Raw genomic sequence first — 12,666 nt, 5'->3', positions numbered from 1 at the left:
CAAGGCATTGCTTGAGCTAATTAATATAGAAATGCTAATGCAATTTTTAATGGGTTTGGGCAACTTTCATTTATAAGATTTGAAAGATCACTTCAGAATTTTTCAGTTCAACTAAAAAAAGATGAATAGAGACATCCTTAATTAGAAGAGATTTGAAGCAAACACAATATTTTCATACCTTCTTTAACAATGAAACTTGTTTGGATAGTGAAATGAGATGATATGAGTTGAATAAAATATTATTATAATATTATTATTATTTTAAAATTAAAAAAAATTTAATTATTTATTATATTTTTTATGAAAATTTAAAAAAATTGTAATACCATATGATTCATTCAGAACAAGCTAAGAGTGTATCTTTTATCAGATATTCTAGTTTCTGTATGAGATATGAGGTTGTTGGAGACATAAGTTAGGTAGATCAGAGATCTTGCATCCTTGTTTGGGATGTTTACTGTTTGTCTACTCATGAATATTGCCTCATGATCAATGGCGGAATTTTGCCTTAAATTGACCTGTTTGGCCTATTGCTTCGAGTCGAGATCGAACGATCGAGCTGATGATCAATTAATAGTTATTATTTGATATATATCGCTAATATCTAAATGAAAAATTCGACATTTAAATTATATAAAGAATAAAAATGCATGATTTATGTCCAACAAAATTATCCTCTTAATCCAATCAGGAAAAACCAAAATAAAATAAAATAAAATAATGGTCTTGTGTTATAGTATTTTTTTTTTTTTTTTTTTTTTTGTATAAAAACCAACAAATTTCCTTTTGACCAATTTCTTTTTTTTTTTTTTTTGAGAACAAAGAACCCCGAATATTCCTTGTGACATCCTTGATCGTGTGTCAAAGACTTGCAGCTTATACATGATTCTAAAATAGTTGGACTGTGTATTATTAATATCAATTTTTATATACATATATTTTTTAAATCTTTGATGATTAGGTATATATCTTGAATTATAAATAGGATTCATGAGCAACCAAAAGTCGAAGAGGACCCGGAAGATGAATAAAATATTTCCAATTAAGAACCTAATTTATAATTATCCATTCATTGGTTTTTATTTTAGTTAATTATTAGGGTTAAATCACTAATTATTAGGGTTAAAAATAGACGAGTTTAATTATTTAATTTATATATATTTTAATACTCTTCCCACCTAATTGCATGCATATCATCTTCATGGCTTTCTTTTTAACAAGTGAATCTAAAAGATAAAATAATTAATTGATATGAGCGGTGAAATGTGAAGACAGAGTTACATTTCTTTGTTTCCTATGATTTTTCTCAAATAATTTCAATTTTATTTTTTTTAATGTCAATAGGGTATACATTTAAATTTCTCAATAATGGCGCATGCTAGCTAGTGACAATGACCAAGACAAAATATTTATTCATCCTCGATCCGGCCTGGTTTTAGGGCTTACCACATCATGTCATGCACTAATTCTTTATTATTATGAGAATGATTTAATGAATTAATTACTAATTAAGGTTCTCCCATACGTACTCTATCAGCAATGCAAAAGGGATAGACATAAACATTTGTGTTTATGTCCCCATATGATTAATACAAGTATACAACCTTTTGCCATTGAGGAAAAAATAAATAAAAAAGAAAAAGGAAAAGGAATAAGAAGTTTTCTTTCTCATTGCACGATTGCATGTAAAACTAGCTTCCTTCTCCAAACAATTGGGGATATACATATATTGTATTTGGATGTTGAAATGATCTCAGATTATCTGAGTTGATTTGTTAATAATAATGTTTTGTTGGTCCTATTGAGTCGTGTTTGAATGTAAATAGGTTAGGATATATTTTTGAATATATGAAGTAGATTGAGATAGATTTAATTTTTTATGAGAATTTGAAAAAGTAGTATGTCCCATCAATAACTGGTTTGAGATGAGTTGAAATGAGTTTAGTTGATTTCAACAACCAAACATAAGAGACCTAAAAAATAATTTCATCAGATGGTATACTTGATTTTTTTTTACGTTTGATTAGAAGGAAAATGCTAGTGGAGCTTCTCAAACTTACTGTTCATGCATTTTAATTTTATTTTAATTTTTTTTACTTAATAGTTAAGAAAATGTTATTAGTGAATCTTTTTAATGATTAAGAATATTAAAAAAAATACTTAAAATAAAAACCAAACAAAAAGAACAAAAAATTTATAACTAATGGTACGCCCAGCCCACTAGCATGACCCTTATTAGAATACTCAATTTTGTTGTTCTAGATTAAGGTTTGAGTATGGTTTATTTGTGAAAATAACAATAGTAGGTGTCATGGTCTCAAGTTGTATTTTTATCTTGCTTAATTATATATATATTTATATTTATATATATCGTTTTTTGTTTTGTTTTGTTTGTTTGTTTGTTTTTTTTTCTTTAATGAATTTTGGCAATAATTCGAGTAATTAGTAGATTCTTTTGCAATTATAAGAGATCTCGATATATATATGAAATATATATGGACACGTTGATGATCAAGATCCTTTAGAATTTATACTTGAACTTTATGAGATAAATAAAATGAGTTATCAAACGTCTCATGCAATATTAAATACTGAATAAATATTGTAAAACTCATTTTATATATTTATAAATCGGACTCGCATGAAATTTTTTTATTATAAGAATAATAAGTATGGATCTGGGATTGGATCACGACTTCAATAACTATTTTATCAACAACATTAATTATCATGAAAAAAAAAACAGAAAAAAGAAAAACCAGTTGTCATATTAATACATAAACAAAAAATCTATTCATCATTATTCATTTTCTCATCATTATTTATTTTTTCATCATTATTTCATGATGTGACATTAAATGATAAATTCATAAATAAAATATAATAAATAATTTCTAATCATTTAATGCGAGATAACAAATGATGAAATATAATAAGTAGCATTACTAAAAAAATACCGGTGTAGGAGACTCAAAATGCTGAATCCACAATCGGATCAAATAGGGGATCGTCGATCGTGCCGACAAGTTGTTTGTCGTATTGCTTAGGAGGGGGGTTTGAGATTGGACTCAAGCATGTGCAACGCCGTGGGAAAGGAGGAGCAAAATCAGTCAAGTCTGAGGGGTCCTCCACCGGGGTGCATGGGGCAATATCATCTCCACTTGTTGCTTTTTGCGTACACAATAATATATATTATGGCATTAATAAGCTAATATTCCTCAACCCTACATGTTGCATGACGTGTGTATATATATGTTTATTTCCACTTCACAAAACAACCACAAGCTACAAATCCATGATTTATGTCATTGCTTTATATCACTCATCATCTGTCTCATTCTTGTACCAGTACCCTGATTTTTAAGCACCAATAATTGACATCTACTTATCCTATATATTTTCTTTTTCTAAAAAAAAAAACAAAAAAAAAAAAAAAAAACCCTTCAAGTTCTTGTTGGGTTAAAAGTTTTAATACCTAAAATGAAAAAGATAAGCATATCATGAAATGGGTTCCGCGTTTTAATACCTACACATCCAGGTATTGATCTTTCCTACACTTGATCGGGGGGGTTTTCATCCCTTTTTTGTTATGAAATTTGGTCATTTGAGTTCCTTAATTCTCGTTTAATTACAACCCAACTAATTCTAAAACCTAATTTGAAATAACATCTCTAACCATGGAAGAATCTTTCTTTCTACTTACATTAATTCTCATAAAATTATGTAATTTGAATTGTCCTTAATTAACATCTCTTAATTAGCACTTTAAGAGAGAAATAGACACCCTTTACGTCCAAAGTGACAAGGATCTTGTAAAATATTTTGTGGGATAATTAATTACAAACGGCATGCAAATCATACCGTTTAAATAAAAAGAGAGTACTACAAAATGAACTTGCTCAATGCCAACTCCCAACATCATGGAATGGCATACATGATGACAAATTAATGTATGTACTTTACTCGCAGCAGGCAGCGGCCAGAAGGAACATTTTCTTCTGTCCCAATTCAGATCCTTTCAAAGCGAACTGAGACCTTGTTCAAAAAATGCAAGTACCAACTACATTTAATTGAAGGTAGGGCTTTTGCCATCCAGTTTTGACTATACGAACTAGGGCTGCAACCCGACCAAACTGCATAGTATCTGGCACCGACCCGACCCAATCCGCAGCACATGTCGGTTTGGTTCGACCTGATTAGCTGAAAGTCGGGTCCGATAAGCACCTCTCTTCTCCATCTTCTTCCGTTTTTTTTTTCAATGTTCTTATTTTTCAAAGATGGCAGCGTATCATCCGACAGAAAATTTGCAGGCTCTAGATTTCTTCTTTTTAACGAGAGTTTGGAATTTACACACCTGTAATTTCTTTGATTGATCATTATCTCTGATGATCTTCCATTGTTATTGACCACAAAATCATTTTCTGCAACCTCAAAATTGAAAACTACGACAAAGAACAAACTCAAAGAAAAGAACAAACAAAACAAGTTGAAACCAATCAAACCATCAAACACAAAATCCCAAAGCATATGAACCCACAAATCGCAAAACCTCCAAAGCAGTGAGAATCACGGCCCCACCGGCCTCTTTGATCTTCTTCTCGGTGATCTTGGAGACGAGTTTGGCCTTGACAACGACGGGCTGGTTCTCGGGCAAGACTCCCTATCACAGATCGCTGAAGAAGATGAAAATATGCGGAGAAGATGGTTGTTCGTGTTGAGAGATGGTTGTTTCGAGTTGTGTCTTGCAAAGAAGGAATCGGAAGTCTGGAAGTGCAGATGGCATTCGGCTTATGTTAGAAAGAAAGGATTTTTCGTGACCGTTGGATCAAATAGTTAGGGAGCATCCGAAGTATGCACTTTAGACGGGTTAAAACCGACGTTTGACGGGTTCAACCTGCAAATACATTCGGCCCGCATTTTATCGGTCGGGTCGAGTCGGATTATTCGTACGGGACGGGTCCACGGGTTTTCTGCCCAGGCCTATTACGAACCATGCATGCACTCAGCATATATCTCCTAATATCAAAATATCTATTCCAAACGTGTATCTATATATATATATATTATATTTACAAAAATAAATGATATTTATAGTTATACAATACGCAAATGTTACATCTTTTTTTTTTAAAAAAAAAAAGTATAAAAATATAAGACTCACTAAAAAAATTAATTTTTTTAATAATAGAATCTACTATTTTTTTTATAAAAATGTATGACAATTGCACAACCATCATTATATCTAATAGTAATAAATAGAGATGCATCTCCATCTCCATCTCCATCTCGCCCATGTGATAAAGAGACCGACTTCTCAAGGAATTATAGCTTGTGTGAGGGGAGAGAAGAGAAGAGAGGAGACAGAGACTGAGACCACACCATCTAAAGGGGGAAACCTGTGCCACGAACCTTCCCCTTTACTTTCCCTCCCGGCATCTACTCCTATTTCTGAATATGACTCTTTTTTTTTTTTTTTTTTTGTAGGCCCTACCCTCGTGGCGTGCCCCATGATCTTGCCTCTATTTATTACATATCTTCATTATCCATTTATCTATTATTTATCTTCTTTTTTTTTTTAAAAAAAAGAAAAACTTCCTTAGCTTGGCCTTTCAGATGGCCAGCTAGATTTAAAAATAAAAAAGCTAAAAACTAATCAATAATTAAGGCCTCATTTAGTTAAGCAATTTAAATAAAATGAGATGAAATAATTTATTAAAAATTAAATAAAACATTTTTATAATATCACTTTTTAATATCAATTTTATTTTGTAATTTGAAAATATTAAATTTTTTATTATATTTCATATAAAAATTTTAAAAAATTATAATGATTATATATAAAATAAAATGAGATGAGATAATTTAATTTTATATAATCAAATCAAGTACCTAATTATCCTTTTATTATCTCACGTTTTTGACGTTATAATTATAATCTTTAGATCAATTAACATTTAAAAATATAAATTAAATTAATTTTGAGACACTGCTGCTAAAGTTAATTTGATTTTTTTTTTTTTTTTTAGTGGAGTGTGATGGAAATCGTCGGTGAGGATGATAATGGAAAAGATGTGATTGATCTAATCACATGCAGTGTTAGGGGAATGGCAGCACAAGATACTTGGCAATTATGGTGATGGAGAAATAAAATTAGAGTAATTATTATTTTGTTGTACGAGATATGAAAATAACTAATTATTGTTTATTCCTTCTTTTGCTCGTAGAACCTCGTGGGCTCCAGCTGAATTACCTAGCTAGCATATGTTCGTTGGTTGACACGTAACTTCAATCCCTATAATTTCAAAAGAGAATTAAGGAGAAAAAAATAAAAATATTATTGACACATTAATTTGAGTTTTTTTTTTTTTTTTAAGAAATCATTATCTTTATTCATAAGAATAATTCAAATCAGAGAAACAATACAGTTTGGGACATCCTGATCAAGCTCAACAATTACATCATCAATTTCAAGAGCCTTCTTAGCTAAACAATGAGCCACCTAATTAGTAGACTTATTGGTGTGATTCACTGTCCAATTTCCAAATCTGTTAAGACTCTTTTTTACATATGAGATTATTATTCTAGTTTGACCCCATTGCTTACTTACTTCATTAATCTCTTTAAGAACATTAAGAGCATCACCCTCAAGGATAATCTTCCTCAAACCAATGTCAAGTCCCAGCAAAACAAAATGAAGAGCAGCATATGCTTTTGCAAGATGTGGATCAGGAAAGAGGGATTTGTTCATTCTCATAGTGCCCATGACTTGCCCTTCCTAGTTTCGGATAACAATGCCAATGCCAACCCTATACTTCTTTTTATCACTAGCAGCATCCCAATTGATCTTATAATAACCATTTGGAAGGGCTTCCCATTGAGCAATAGGGATAGACTCAATTTCTAAAGCTACTAAGGATTTGTTGTGCAGCAACCTGATATCTTGTAATTTTTTATTCGTTTGCCTCAAAAGGATCGTGGGACTGGTAAACTCTTTCTGAAAGATCCCACCTCATTCATTCTCTTCCATAATCTCCATGCCACCACATCCATCTCTGTCAACACTTCTTCATTCAATTCCTCCAGTAAGCTGAGCATTGCTACATTAGTTCTCATAAAGTTTGATTCCTGATGCTTCTCTTCTGCAACTGCATAGAACATAGGCCCTAAACATCTCTCATTGATTTACATTCCCAGATTGCATGTTCAATGCTTTCTTCATGCAGTAAGCAAATTGGGCAATTTGGCTCATCGAATATCTTCTTTCTGAATAGGTTCTTCTTTGTTGGTAAAATATAATTGCAGGCCTTCCAAAGAAAGAGCTTCTCAGCATTTGGAACAACTAGTTTTCACAACTTTTTCTATTTTTCCTTCTTCTCAAAATAGCTAGATTGCCCCTTAGCTCTATTGAATTTCAAGTTGTAAATGATAGACACTTCTTACAGAAAAATTGACATTAACTGTGCATCTCCATATAAGTTTATCTAAATTGCTGCAAAGACTCAATGGAATCTTCTGTATGGTTGCTGCCTCATCTTCAGATAAAATCTCCTTGACCAAATGCAAATCCCAAGATTTTGTATCTGGATCAATAAGCTCTACCACTCTTGCCTCAGCATTAATTTGAGTTGATACAGTTAAATTATCACGATCAACCATTTAAATTGATATCAATTAATCTTGACTTTAGACTTCATTTCCGATTTAATTAATATCTTGATATGTTGAAATTCGTATTTAAGAAAAAGGAAATGATTTATGCCTTCTTAATTTTAAGGTGTTCAAATCTCACACATACTCTTTGAAAAAAAGGAGAAATATAGAACCTATATGAAAAAAATCAATTTTTAATATAAACTTCATTCTTTTCCAAAAAGCATGTGTGATACTTGCATAATCTAGAACTATATCTTACATTACTATTAAAAAAAAGAAAGATAAATGATATTTGCAGTCGTGGAGTGTGCATGCTCAAGCACCGTGCAATCTCTTTGAAAATATGAATAAATATGAGATATATATGAAAAAAAATAGTTTTTTAGTATTGGATCTTACCTTTTTTCAAAACGATTGCGTTGCGTTTGTATATTCCACGACTATACGTTACATTACTCATAAACTAATTTTTGTATTAGTGACGTTGTGGATTAAGTTATAAATCTCAAACAAGGATGATAAGAAACTTGATAATCTTAAGTTATTCATCTCATACATATCAGTGTCGACGACAAAAACAAATTAAATGTCGTTATCTAAAAACACCTAATAATGACATGTATATGTCATTTTCCAAGAAAAATGAGGCCTAGTTTTCAAATCATTTTGAGTATTTTTTGAATCAATTAAAAGCTAAGAAAGCTATATTAATTCAACATCTTAGATGCAATAAAAGAAAAACTTAAACAATCTTTGGAATAATAATAATTTCATAAATGACTTATACCTAAATGCATGCATGGGTTATTTCCATTTCAAACACCAGCAACCAATTTCAACTTATCACCGTATGGATCAAGTTTAAAATAAAGAACGATTCTCTCTCTAAAACACTGTTTCCTCTATCTAAAAATACCAAACTATTTAGAGCTTTTTCTTTTATCATATTCTTCAAAATACATCATCAAAATCTATTTTTATTTATTTATTTTATATACTAATTTTTGCGATAGGTCATCCATCAGTTTATCTATTTTTTCTCTATATCATTTAAATATTTTTTTTAATATTTTTTATTTATTTTAAATATTTCTTCTAATTATCAATGAATTTGCAAAGGAGAGAGAAAATAATTAAAAATATTTTAAATTCGTGAACAATATTTTTTATATCTAGAGGATTACCATAATCAATGTAAAATAAAGATTAAAATACAAAATCTATTGAAAGGGTATTTTGATCAATTTTTTTATATTTTACAAAAAAATATATTTTACACGAGCCATTGTGAATGCTTTTAAGCCTCCAAAACGAAAAGTTGCTTCTATTTTTGTATATAGTTTTTATTTTCTTATTTTATTTTGAAATTCAGTCCTATTTATATATTATTGTTTTGAACTTAACAAAATTGGACAAATAAAAAAAAAAAGAATGAAAGGAATTCTAAATTCAGCACACCAATTTAAAAGCCATCATTGAGACCACCGACCATTGGCAACAAAAGGTAAACTTTCATGGGAACAGAGTAAAAAAAAGGGTGCTAGCACAAATGCGTAGTTTATTTTATTATTATTATTTTTAAATATATTTTTTAATATTTTTAATCACTAAAAAATTAAAAAAAATATAATTTTATTAATAATTACTTTTTTAATAAAATAAATAAAATTAAAAAAATTAAAATATTCCAACAATAACTTTAACGATAATATTAAGAATAATGTTATATATCAATTACTATTCATTCTCACATCTTATTTCTTCAATTTTTTTCTCTTTATTTTCATAGAATGTGGGGTATGGGTAGCAAATAGTGGCTGATAAGAAATTTTTTTCTAATATTAAAAAGATTAAAGCCTTGTTTGGATACAGAAACATACTCAATTTATCTCATCTCATTATTATAATTTTTTTAAAATTTTTATATAAAATATAATAAATAATTTAATTTTTTTCAAATATCAAAATATTAATAATATAAAAAATAATATTTTATTTAATTTATTTAAAATTATTTTATCACACTATTCAAATGTGCTAAATACGTAGTATTTTTTGCGAAAAAAGGGCCTAGAATAGATTGCATATTCTGTTCTTAGAAATTTAAAAAATAAAACCAATGATTTATTTAATAAATAACAGAGATGCCAGACCTCAAAAACCGTGTCGGCAACAAACGGTCTCGTACTTCCAGAATTATAGATAATTGTATAGATAAAGCATGAGATGATGTCCGCGTAAACTGCTTTACTGTCATTGACTTTTTAAGGAACAAACGATGGAACTTGCCGGCCTGGTTTCTCCAGTGCATCCCACGAACACTCATTACTACTGCCCAAATCAGTCAGAGTTTCGGTCTCTTTTGTCTGTGTGATATCAGCCTAATTATACCCACAACTTTCGTAAATGGGTGGCTCTACGGCCACCGCTGCTACCGTTAGAGTATATTTATATATATATATATATATATATATATATTTGTTAACACATTTAAATATTTTTTTAAAAAATAAAAAATTATAATATTATTAAAAATATTTTCTTAATTATTAAGTAAAAAAATTAAAAAGTTCTAACAAAAGCCACCAGAAGATTCAATTTCAACTTATCTCATCTCATTATTACAATTTTATCAAATTTTCACATAAAATATAATAAACAATTCAAAATTTTCAAATCTCAAAATAATTTTTTCTAAATTTTTACACAAAATATAATAAATAATTTAATTTTTATTCTACTATTCATAAACCATCTCAACTCATTTCTAAATCCAAACTACTCATAACTTTTTCCTTCGAAAATTTGATAATAAAACAGCTATATAGCAACCTTTTGTTTTTTTTTCCTCTCTTTTTTTATTTATTTATTATGGAATTAATAAATAAAAAACGTTTGTTGGTTTGGAGCTGAAGTTTAGAGTTGTGTTTACACTTTTAGTCAACGGATTGATCTATGAAGGTATTGACTATTGAATTCTGTCCACATTTGTATTGTCTCCTTTGATTTGTGAAAAAAAAAATATATAAGATAAGATCCTCGCTGAGCAATTAAATATTGGGAGATATTGGTGAGGACTGAGGAGAGCTTATCACAGAGAATAAGAGGCTACTTCCCAAAGCGTTTTTCTTGGAGTGGAAAATATCAGTTAAAAGAAAAAATTTAAGAAAAATATGAAATAAAAATTGAGTTGATAAACATGACTTAGGACTCGGTTTGACATTTAGAATATCTTATAACGTACGTGAATAATAATGACATCGTTTGTGAATAGTATTAGAATAGTTTGAATTGAGATGTTTTGTTGAGTTTTAAGAAATGAGAGGGAAAATATTGAATAAACATATTATATTATAAAGTTAAAAAATTATTTAAATATAATTTTTGTTTTAAAATTTAAAAAAGTTGTATTTTTTTATGTTTTGTTTGAGAGTTTTAGAAAGTTGTATTGTGTTTAAATAATAATTAGGTAATGAGTAGATGAAAAAATTGAAGATTTAAAATTAAAAAGTGTTTTGTATTTAAGTGATGGTTAGAAAGAAAATATGAATATATTTGAGAATATCTTAGTGTCTTGTTGTACTACGTATAAAGTCCATCGTGATGAGATTTGGATCCTTAAAGCTCCTAGAACCTAAGGTATGAGAGATATAATCCTTAAAGCTCCTAGAACCTAAGGTACGAAAGATATAAACATATAAAATATGCTCTACATTATTTATCTAGCAACTATAAACGATGTGAGGTTCATTTTATGTGTTTATATTTTTTTAAATAATTGATTGATAGTGACATGCCCTAATATCATCACATATGTTAGTATAGAAGTGTGGAGATAACTATACATGCACTGCAATGTGGTGTGACAATCTTCCATATGTCTATCAATCATGCTGTCGAGGTCTACCCTGTAATTGGGCTTGAACTCATGAGAAAGGTCAAGTTCCTCTTACATATATTGTAGACTCTAGAGTCTACAATATATCCCATTTATTTTATTTAGGCTGCTTAGGTAGACACAGGGTATCTCATTGTTAAATCTTATATTTAAGTGATAATACATACATTATGAGTAAATCAAAGATACATGAGGAAGAGAGGAGATGCCCCCATACAAAATACTCATTATAGTGATGGTAGTGCTCGAGAGGTGATTGGGTAAAATTAAAACAAATGGGTACGTACTGAACCATAGGTTTGGGCACATGTTCCACTAGATGGTATTTTGATGTGATACAACAAATTAATCGATTAAGAAAAAAATCACGATCAGAGGAAGTGAGGAAATAACGTTATAGCTAAAAACAACAATACTAAATCTTTTTACTGTTTCACAACAATATTATATCTTTTCACGACTCTTAAGAAACACTGGAGATTATACCAGGACACGGTGGACTCACATGCTGGTAGGAATAGGGTGAGACACATTTTGTAGCTACGAGGCCAAGAAATCCGTTGATGTTAAGTGTATGATCATTGTAGCTGTAGATCCAATTCAAAGCAGTGCGTATGATTCATAACAGTGTGGACATTTAAATCAACATTTAGGAAGTATTATGATACAACACATATATACTTTGGGCGGTCGATCGGAAGGTGACATATGGAAACTTTTTTGACCTAATGGAAAGGAAAGTAATAGAATAGAAAACAAAATTATAAACAAGCCAAGGGAAGGAAAGAGAGAAAATGAAGGGAAGAGGGAGGGAGGAGAGTGGCTTAAGCTAAAAGATTGAGAGAGAGATGTTATTTTAGAGAGAGCTCCTCTTTCTTCTGATCTCTATAGATATGCTTGAGAAATAAGATTGAGACGTGATTGGAGACATTAATTAAGGAGGTAATTAAAGACAGCGTCAGCAGACAAACATATGATATGAAGGGGGAGGAGTATCATGGTAAATATAAAGTAACAAGAACTGCCATTTTTATGGGTTGGCCGCTTCCCATCTGTAGACCGTAATATTCAGTAGATCCCAAAATAAGAGTTTAACGAGAAAAAGAAAGTGGTCT

Source organism: Juglans microcarpa x Juglans regia, chromosome 1D (assembly GCF_004785595.1).
Source record: "Juglans microcarpa x Juglans regia isolate MS1-56 chromosome 1D, Jm3101_v1.0, whole genome shotgun sequence".
NCBI lineage: Eukaryota > Viridiplantae > Streptophyta > Magnoliopsida > Fagales > Juglandaceae > Juglans > Juglans microcarpa x Juglans regia.
The sequence above is the reverse complement of the archived record's forward strand: the minus strand, read 5'-3'. Positions refer to the sequence as shown.